Source organism: Polistes fuscatus, unplaced genomic scaffold (genome assembly GCF_010416935.1).
Source record: "Polistes fuscatus isolate 324 unplaced genomic scaffold, CU_Pfus_HIC Scaffold7, whole genome shotgun sequence".
Classification (NCBI taxonomy): domain Eukaryota; kingdom Metazoa; phylum Arthropoda; class Insecta; order Hymenoptera; family Vespidae; genus Polistes; species Polistes fuscatus.
In genome coordinates this window covers 7,803,357-7,814,593 of record NW_025113151.1, presented here as the reverse complement: position 1 = coordinate 7,814,593, position 11,237 = coordinate 7,803,357, and the positions used below count along the sequence as shown (strand labels likewise).

The following is an 11,237-nucleotide window of genomic DNA, read 5'->3' as shown; positions in this document are numbered from 1 at the left end:
GATTTCAATTGAAAAGTGCATCTGCGAATTGGACGATCTATATGTCAGGCTATTGTATCACTTGATTATATGATTAATATAGTTTTCTTTTTGTTACAGGTGATCATCGTTGGATTTACCATATATTAATTCTCTATTCGCTAATTATCTTATAATGTTTTTTAATATCTTTTATATTTTTATAGGTATTATTGTTGAAATTTAATTTTCATTTTACTTTGTTTCAGGATAATATTAATTCTAATACAAATGTTAAGACCGGTTTGTAAATAACTTTTATATATCTATAGTTTTTCTTTAATTCTAGCACAATAGCAGTCGCGATCTATAAAAGAGCTTGCACTCGATGCATTTATTGCATCTTTGCAGTCCTATGAAAATTTTCCAATCGCATTCTTTCCAAGTCTTTTGTATGAACTCTTTTTATTCAAATCAAATCTAATTCAATGACTCGTTTAAATCGATTTATTCTAGCCTTTAGATTAACACATAATAAATATACATATTAGGATTGATTTACTTATTTGAACGTTGAATTGCTGCAAACGAATAAATCGTTTATTCTCTCCTCTCTGTTTAAAGAAGTAGATCGGTCAGGTGGACAGTAAATAATCTTGGATCGCACAGTGAAACATCCTTTGAGGTGTCGTTCTACTTTTTCAATAGAAAAAGGTTCAACAAACTTATCCTGTTTGTTATTACCTACGTTCTATTCTTGTTGCACATCGTAACTCCGGTATGTACGTTTTTCCTTCAAGATAAACTTCAATATTTGTCGCGATAACGATGTAGAAGATTTTTTTTATTTGCTTTATAAAAAAGAAATAGAAATAAAATAGAATAAAAAAAAAGAAAAGAAGTAAGGGGTTACGTCTGAGAAATATTTTTATTAATGAATAAATAATTAAATAATAAATATAATTATATATAAAGAAGGACCCTCCCCCCACCCCTTGTTTCTTTCTGAAACGTTTTTAAAAAGGGATAGAAAAAGAAAATAAACTGCAATGCTTATCGGATAAAATCGAGGAAGCGTACCGTAGTACCTGTTTGAAGGAGATGATGCTAGAGATCTTAATGTTTGTAAGTTCGACTAGAGAGGCCAAGTTGAGAGAGGAGATACATAGTAGTGTTGGTGGAAAAGGAAGTGTAGGAGGAGAAGAGAAAGCGGGGAAGTAGAAGAAGGGAGGTTAAGCTTTGTAAGAAAGTTTATGACTAGTAAAACCAAGTTGAAATTAAATTATAAATTTTCTTATTATCCGACAAATATGGCGAACGATGCATCTTCTTCGACGCTTTTGATCTTGTTTAATGGTTTTCATTCGGTAATGTTTTATAACTCTTCGGACTTTTGAAATATATTACTTGACCATAAGACCAAGTTTATCTTAGTTTCACAGATTTTTCTTATCAGTGATTTATCTCCTTTTTATTTATAATGTTTATGTACGTGTGTACACTCGATGTATCTTCGAGAAAATTAATTGCATTAAACTAATATTCTAGAAAGAAGTTTACGTTTTTACAATTATTATTATTATTATTATTATTATTATTAAATTATTAGGAAATATTAAAGGATTCATTGATCGAAGAATTTTCCTCTTTCTCTTCTTCTTCTTCTTTTTCTTTATATTTTTATAAACTAAATGAAGAAATAATTGTCTAATCTGTTATCCTCATTTTTTAAGATTATCGATCAAAATGAAGACAATCTGCATCGATCTTTATCGTCATTGGCATTTCCTTTCGTATCGGTATTTCCTTTCCTTCCTGTACATAGAAAAAGAAGAATAATCGTATAATTTGAAAATAGGAAAAAAAAGGAATGATGAACAACATAATTTTAAAAATAGACGGTAGATCGTTCGAATAGTCGTAATAGAAAAGTCTCTACGATGTTATATCTACTTGCTCGCTACGGTACATTTCTCTGATTTCGTATCCCGTGTATCCCGTAGGAATTCTATGTACAACGTTCCTCCTCCATCGTTCTTATTTACTCTCGACTTTCGACCCATCGTCATCAAGGTCTTACCCATCGCGATTTCGTCTCGCACGACTGAATTTGTCCCTACCATCCGAAAATTTATCTCTCTATCTCTCTATTTCTATCTCTGGAAATTCTAACAATATTTAGCAAGTTGATTAAATAATGGGAGGCGAATCGTCTTGCTTGAAAATGTATCTAACTTTTTTTCCTTTTTTTCTTTTTTTTTTTTTTTTTACATTTTTTTCTTTTTTCTAAACAAAATTTTAAAGTCAGGACGTACAATTTAGTAAATTGAATACTTCACTCGATTGGATGCTACGTACACATATATACGTATATACAAATTGGTATTTACATTAAAGTTAAGTAATCAATTGGAAATAGAGTATTTGTCGGAGCTTAAAGATCATTTGATTTTAATTTTATATTCATTCGATATTTATTTAATGCAAATATCTATTTTTTTCTTCCATTCTCTTCCGGAAATTGAATTTTACGTATGCATGTAATTATTTAATAATTAACGTAATATTAGCGTTTTCGATGCAACGCGTGTTTCTTTAGATCGTAATAGGTGCAATAGGATAGTATTGGAAGATTCTCAGAGAAGATGGTAGGACGATCTCGAGGTCGGGACTAACATAAGTCTTATCCATTGGGAAAGGAAATTTGCTTTGGATTCCAACAAACATGGTTCAGTACGTTTGACTTGGTGCTTTACACAACGTCTATCTTTTTCTATCCTTCTCTCTTTTTCTCTATCCAGATCTGTTTAATCGGATCATGATTCCTCACGTTTAATATTAATGATATTAATATATTATATTCATACAATCCTCAAAAGAGTATTATATATTAAATTGTACGTAGAAATAATTCTTGAAAGCAAGTAATATTGTACAATGAAAAACGCCTAAAAGTAGGCAAAATTGTATATAGAAAAAACCCCTGAAAGCAGGCAAAAATTGTGTGTAGAAAAAAAATTTTTTCAGACAATAATTTGTGGAATTTAAAAAAGAAAATATTAAATTAGATTTTCAAAAATAATAATTATATATCCGTGGAATTCACGCACACAAGCTTTTATAATAGATAATAATATATTCATTAATATACAATTTTATGATTTATATATTTCATAGCATATAATAATCGAATATTCGTAAAATAATAACTGAATGATTAAACATATAATATTTCATAATTAAACGCACGTTGTATTGGAAGTGTTAAAATAAATAATTATATATAAATCGAATTCACACAACTCTCTATAATTTATATTTAATTAATAATAATGATAATATTCACATAAATATACATAATATATAATATATAATACCTTCTTTTGATAGGATCATTAAGGATGATCGAGAGCATTCGTGCGATCTATGATTCGATTCCTAATTCGCTCAATTTCGGATGCAATTACCATGTCAACGTGGTTGGCTTATCGATCACTTCAATTCGATCACGTGAGTGACATATGCACCAACACACACATACAAACACACACACATACTCTCTCACATACATACATACGTTTATACATTTATACATACACAGAGATAGAGAGTGAGAGAGAGGACTCTCGGTACCACTCGTGGAATTTCATTAGAATCGATTTTACGAAGGTTCATGACTGCGTACGATACGCCTAGCGATTTCGAAGAAACGTTAGAAACTCATCGATATTAGGCATTCGTGTAAATCGATCCTTTATCCCACCTCGTTGATCACAGATTTCACGTAAACGATTTTCTCACTTTTGAAGGTATAAATGTCACGTCACGAATATATAAATACATGAATGCGTGACTGTGTGTGCGTGTGTGCGTATGTGTGTGCGTAGAAAAGTACGGTCGATGAAGCACGTATTAAAATTCAGTATGAACGATCCCAGCCCGTGGACCAGCAACCTCTCTCATTCCTCCTCCTACACCAACATCACTGCCACAACCGTCCTTCTCCCCCCCACCCCTTCTTTTTGGCCGTAGCAAATGCATCGGCGGAATCAAATTTTAAAGATGCATAGCATCCATGAAAGGATCGTATTCCATTGAATTCCGGATTCTCCGGGTTGGAAGTTTCGCGTCCCGTGCGAGTATAACTTTTACGGCATTATCGATGAGGGTAATTCCGTGTCCCGAAAACCATATCGTGTTTGTGCAAAACTTTTGATCGTGTATACTATATATCTCACACATTTATGCATATCTATATGCACATGTATATTTATACGTACGATGATCATACACGTACATTTAAACATGTATCTATAAATCTTTTTCCATTTCTAAATCTGTTAAGTAAGATCACGATTTTGTAATGATTAATAATATTACTAATTGTAAATATTATATATTAACAATTCTTAAAATTAGATTACTTTGTATGTAATATATTTAATAATTTTTTGAATCTTTTAAAATATTATTATTATTATTATTAGGAGTTAGAAAATACGAGAGAGGGAGAAAGAGAGATTTATGTTTAAGTTGCTCACACGAGCGTGTAGATTGGAACATTGAGATCGATATCAAACTTTCCACAACGCGGTTCCAACGCAGCTCCAACGCGTAACGATCCACGACGCAAACGTGAGAGATAGAGATAGAGATAGAGGTAGATAGATAGATAGATAGATAGATAGATAGATAGATAGAGGTGGGTAGAGTGGGGTACAACGCAAAGTGGATTGCCCGTGATTCATGCATTGATGATTGGTGCAATTGTCATGTCAACGAGTGGCTTCACGGTCGCTTTGATTCACTCCCGGCACGAAACTATGGAATTCCATTACCTATGAACTCTCTCCCTCCCTCCCCCACCCACCCTCTCCCTCTCTTCTCTTCTCCTCTCTTCACTATCACCCTTTTCCACCCCTTTATACTCCTCTCATTCTTCTCTCTCATTGCATGTCATCCTTTCGTCTGACAAGAAGCACTCGTACCACTTATATTAGTCGAATGTCCTATGCTTCTTGTTTGTTGGATCCTATTTAATTATACTCACCTTTTAATCATATTTTTTTTTCATTTTTATTATTATTATTCTCTAACTGCCGCGTTAAATCGTTGAAAGATCCGTAATCATACCGATTATTCTTCTTCATACGTAGAGTCAGAATTTTTCAGTCCTTCTATAGGAATTAGATACAGTAATCTTTCAGCTGCAAAGGGTTAATACTGTTTGATTTTATTTTGCTGATTTGTGGAGTGGAGATTATGCGGTGCTGATTGTCAATTGCATGATTTATCGATCAAGTGTAACTTCATGTTAGGATAAATAAAGAATTCTCAACATCTAGTAGATATCAAAGGAAGATCATGATGGTCAGAGTTATTGGTTGGTTACATGAAACACATTTGCTGATATTTGTCCTGGTTAGTGGCAAATGCATTGCTTGTTATCCTATTATCTGGATTATGGTACGTTATGAGGATACCCTAGTAAGTGATCCATACGGTAGATTATATCACGTCATGTTGATCGTTAAACGAATACGTTAGAACGATTCTCTTTAAATGCTTATAGATCATCAACCATTATTCTTTTTTTATCTCATATACTTTCTATTTCGTATATATATATCTATATTTTCCTCTTCCTCTCTTTATCTATCTATCTATGTATTATCTATCTCGTTCTATTAATATATAGCCATAAATTAGTATCGATTCTATTACGAGATGCAATCGGGGAAGTTTATTAGTTAGGAAATAACTTCGCGTGTTAGTGGGACGTGTGCGATCGATTTTGAAGATAGATACATGTTTGCTTTATGATCTATCGATATTTTACTTCTATTTACATTACTAACTGTTTCATTATTAATCGTTACAAATGAATAATATATATCTAAATATTCTGCTTATACGAAACTCATATTTTGTATAAAAATTTGTACTGAAAATGTATGTCCAAGTTTATCCGCATTCATCTGCATATTTCTTAGATACAACTTTGTCCACTTTCAGGGTTTTTTTACATGCATTGTTGCTTATCTTCTAAGGCAAATGAATATAAAACTTTTGTCATAAATATTCATTGGGTAATATAATACTAATAATTGTAATAAATAATATTATTCAGTTGTGTTTGAAATTCAAATAAATTTCGCGAGAATAAATAATAGTAGATAGATAATCGGTGACCAAGGGACAAATAAAAATTCGACTTTCTTATCGTACCAGAAGACACGGTACACGAGTTTCAGTTGGAAAAAGTGTAAAGAATAGTTAGGATAGGACAAGGGTGTGGGAACAACAAACGGATAAAACATCGGAGGAAAAGTTTCCTCGGTAGATTCTTTGCGAACGAAACAACGCACCCGGAGTTGTTTCTTCCATATCGGAGGACTCTCACATTTTCTACCACGGGGTTATGTCCTTTTGTCGTTTACAAATTAGGGACTTGCCTCTTTACAAGATCCTCTAGGAAAACTTTCTACAGGATTACCGGAATCGTGTAAACTGTGAGACATCTGACAGAGTATCGGATTAAAGCGAATTTCCTCTACGAGGAAGCTTTCCACCGTTTTGCACTCAATCGTTGTTTCTTTTACAATTTTATCATAGTTTCATCGGAACAAAATTTCGTTAAAAATTCGTTGTACGTTTTTCTCCCTATTTTTTCTTTCTTTCTTTCTCTCTCTCTCTCTCTCTCTCTTTCTCTCTCCTTCGAGCTGCAATTATTCCACGTTACAAAGCTCGATAAAATTGTATTATTTATATTCGTAACTGTGTTTCCTAATCTTGCGTTAGTTTGAAAAATTGGATATAAAGAAAAATAATTGCTTGTCCTGTATTTTTAACTTTATTTTTGTTAACATTACTGACAGGGAGAAAGAGTAGTGGAATACGCTCGTCTACCTGAAAGGATCATTTTCCCCGGTTAAACGAAAGAGAGAACGTTACACTTTTGTACGTTTACGTACGTCCGCCTATAAATAACCGACGGCCGCTTTTCGGACAGTCTTGTTAACGTAAAAAGAGCGAGCGAAATGGTCACTGTACCGACGAACCAACGAGCTTTGCAAAAAAATATAAAAAAAAAAAGGAACAAAAAAAAAAGCAAGAAGAACGACCAAAGAGACAGGGAGAAAGAGAGACGGAAAGAGAAAAAGAATAAAAAGGAAACGCATAAAATTGGCGAGTTGGTGGGAACCGAGGAAAAATCGGTTAGGTGAGAATAATATAAATTTTGTGCGTATGCAAAGTGGACGATACAATTTTGGTCATTTTCGAAAAAGTCCGATGCGTTTTGACGCAGAGAAATAGATACTGAAATTGGTGGTGGTGGTGGTGGTGGTGGTGGTGAGGAGGATATGGAATGGGTAAAAGAGGTGGAGCAGACGGTGGAAGTGGAAGAGGAGGGAAAAGGGCTTAACAGGGATATGGAAAAATTCGTAATATTTCCTGTGGATTTTACATCGTGGCTATTCTCCAAATTTACGATCGATCGATCTTATTTGCATTCACGTCCGGTTAACTGGTCCTGGTGTCGGCGTATCAATTTTTACGAGCCACCTTCGGCTACTTTTTCAAACCCGAATCTTCGAGTGTGTCAAGTCAACGCGATTGTTTTTTCTCTGTCTCTTTAAATTATACATATTGCCTACTTTCAGGGGCTTTTCCAACAATTTAGTCCTTTTCCAGGGGCTCTCGTTTTATACCGTATGGCCTACTTTCAGGGGTTCTTTCTACGCAAAGTGGCTTTTTTTTTTAAGAGGTTTTATTTTTTGAATGATTGAAATAAAATATTTATAATTTTAGATTTTAGAGGTAATATACAAAATTTAAGTAGACTTTATCATACGATATACATAATATTTTTCTAATGATTGGAACAATTTTATAAATGAATGATTATCGTAGTTATTTGTACTTACAATCACGATCGGTTAATAATCTGTTAATATAATTTTATTTTCAGGCAACACAAAGGGATATACGTTAGGCCATTGAAAAGATTAGAAATACTTGGAATTTCTCGAAGCTCGTATTTCTGAATCGTACGAGTTCGCGACGATATCTTCGATAGGTTTGTTCTACGTCCGTTCACCGATAAAAGCCAAAAGTTTCGTGTTTCCTTCGAACGTCAGGGTCTTTGGAATTCTCGAAATCCCATTAACCTGAGATTTTGCCGGGAAACAGATCACGTCGTTCTATCGAGACCTTTTCTATTTCTATTCTTATCCGAGAATCGGACGACAATCGACTTAGTAAAAGGGATTGTGTTCGATCAAATCTTACTTGCGAACTAAGAACATTAAGTGTTTGACGTAGAATATGATTCCTCGAAAGTTTCTAAATTGAAATTTTCTCTTTTCTAACTTTATAATCTTGTCTTCTTCCATTCATACAATTGAAGTGAACTTTTTCATGCAAACGATATTGGACGAAACTTACTCATGTTTCCTAGCATTCTTTTCGATTTCGACATAAAAATTTCTTTTTATTAAATCATTTGATATATAGTATAGCAAGTTGAATCTTTAAACACAAAATTGTGGCAAATCGTTGACACATTCTTTCCTACGAAAATAAAAGAAGTTAATAAGAAAAAATAAAATTAAAAATATACGGATTCTCACATATTGTCATCGATAAATTCACATTAAAAGTTTTTTCTTTTTTTTATTTCAACGATATCACGCCAATTTATAATAAAATATGTGAAATTTATTCTCAACCGAACTAGCAATAGTAATAAAATATATTCTATACGAATTCGAATACATTTCGTGTAATATAAAAAATAGAAGAAATAAAAAAAAGAAATTGAATAAGAGAGAAAAAAAATAAATAAGAGAAAAATATATCCTCGCATATGTAACGATCGATAAATTCTCATATAATTCTTTTTAACGATATCACCCGGTATATAGTATATCAAGTTGGCTCTCGACAGAACTCGTGAGTCAAAGTTACACCACCGGTCGTCAATTCGCTTTTCATTGACAGTACCTGCGTTGAATTTAGTGCTCAGGGCGGGAACAGGAAACGAATCGCCATTGACAATGATTAATTGATCGGAACGAGGGTGGTATAGTAGCAATCCACATCGAGGCCATAACAGGCAGGTAACGACGTGTGATCATGGTCTTCCTATGTCTCGTTCGATACCTACATCCATTTTTACGAGCACAGAAATGCAAGATTTTCGAAATCTCATTCCAAAAACCAAACAAAAAAAAAAATAAGAAAAAACGTAATAAAGAAAATAGGAGAATCATTAAGAATTATTTATATAATGCAAATATATATGTGTGTATATATGTATATATATTTATATTTTAAAATATACCAAACGATTTCAATTAATTTGCTGCGTGTGTTTTTTTCGGAGATGAATCTTTTTAAATTAAATTAAAGATATCCGACGATTTAACTTGTTTCACTGTGCTTTTTTTTCTTCTTCTCTCCATTCGACCTGAAAACGTTTGTGTGAATGTGTATGTGTGTGTATTTTATTCTATTTATTTTATTATTTTTATTTAAACACGAGAGATTTAAAACAAAGCAAAGAAGATAGAAATTATCGAGTGTCGTTTTGTGTCTTTCAATTATACGTTTATTAATTAAACTTTCGTGACAAGTACGAACAGAAAATCGATAATGTTTTTTTTAGAGAAAAAAGAGTGAGAAAGAGAGAGAAACAAATTCAAAATATATTTAAATAAGAAAGAGTAAGAAAGAAGAAAAAAAAGAAGAAATAAAGAGAAGTGCTTTAAAGGGTGAAATTTTTTAAAGCGTTAAGTAAAAAGAACGAAGAAGAAGACGAAGAAGAAGAAGAAGAAGAAGAAGAAAGAAAAGAGAAATTGAGAAGAGGGCTTTGGCAGTAATTTACTTATAAGATTACTAACAGCCAGGTATATTTGATGAAAGCCACAACGAAACTCGGCGTAAACCATCGAAAAAAGTTTTGGACTAAACAAAAAAGGATAGAAAGAATGAGAGAGTGTGAGAGAGAAAGAGATGTTGTTTTATATAACTAAGAGGAAGTGGCCCTTTTGAAAAGAGCTTCCTTCTCTTTTAATTAATAAGCTTCAAAAGATGGCCTCTCTTTTTTTCTCATTCTCATTTTAAAAACTTACCCCATGATTTAAATATCCTACTAACTTTCCAGCAAAAGCTCATCGTTATCTTTATTCTTTTTTATTCTGTTTTTTTTTCTCTTTTTTTTTTTTTTTTTTTTACATTTGTTTGTCCGTTTATTCGATTATTTGCTTTTCATCACACACCAGGATTTTTTTACTCTGATCTAATACTATAATACCATAAGAGTCTTATCGTTTACAAAATGAAGAATTCGTGTTTTTGTAAAAAATAAAAAAAAAAAAACAAATAAATTAAAAAAATTGAAATATATGTATATTAAAGAAAATGTTTTAAGGATAAAATTAATCTCGTTGAACAGGTCGTTAACGATGATCCAATAACAAAAAATAATAGGCCTTCGTTGATCGGTTAACGTTTATAATTTTTCTCGGTTGTAAAAATACTCTTTCACGTACGTTAGTTTCTCCTGTCAATCATTTTATACGCTTTTTGTTTACAATAACGAGTTTACCCTTGTTTTACCGGGACTAACAATATAGCTTTTAACGTCGAACGAGAAAACAACGGGTTCAGATTCGATACCACTTATTAAAATTTGTCGTTGATAAATTTCCTCTTTTATTAAAAGAGTAAAAGCATACACACCCACGCACATCCACATATATCTACAGATATTGCAGACACTTATTTACACGTTTACGTATAATACAAAGAACGTTAAATATCCTTTTAACGTTTCGCGACCGATTTTACCAAAAGGATTATATTTTAACTTTGGATACATCAAGATTTTCATTATTTTTAATTTAAATTATATCATCATGTGTAAAAAAGTGAAAAATAGGTTTACTTAATATAGTTATTTGAATATTATCCATAAAATGATAAGTAGTTTAGTAGTAGCATTCTTAAGTAAAATGTTTTCTTTCAAAATGAAGATAGTAATCAAGATTCTAGTTTAAAGTTATTTTTTTTTTTTTCATCTTGACGCGTTCGAAGACGAGGAGAGAAAAATATTTCCCTAATATTTCCCTTTTAAAAATTCGATTCGATTGGAGATAAAAAAGGAATGAATAAAATAAACTTCCACGTATCCGTTTACATCGTTACGGTTGTTACAAAGTTTATTCACGCGTTCTATATTTCGAAATAATGCGTTCAAAATTTTTACGGACAAA

General features: G+C 32.1%; 1 long non-coding RNA gene across 2 annotated transcripts; it reads right to left on the bottom strand.

Annotated features, from left to right (window-relative positions):
- Positions 1 to 1,229: 1,229 nt before the first annotated feature.
- LOC122524030 lies at positions 1,230 to 4,329 on the bottom strand. 2 transcript variants are annotated; one of them, XR_006305433.1, is made up of 2 exons: positions 3,336 to 4,329; positions 1,230 to 1,773 (listed from the first exon to the last, which is right to left on the bottom strand). It is a non-coding gene; the product is annotated as an uncharacterized LOC122524030 (long non-coding RNA). The 2 variants fall into 2 exon arrangements; XR_006305432.1 differs by having other exon boundaries at positions 3,556 to 4,329.
- Between the last annotated feature and the right edge of the window lie 6,908 nt (positions 4,330 to 11,237).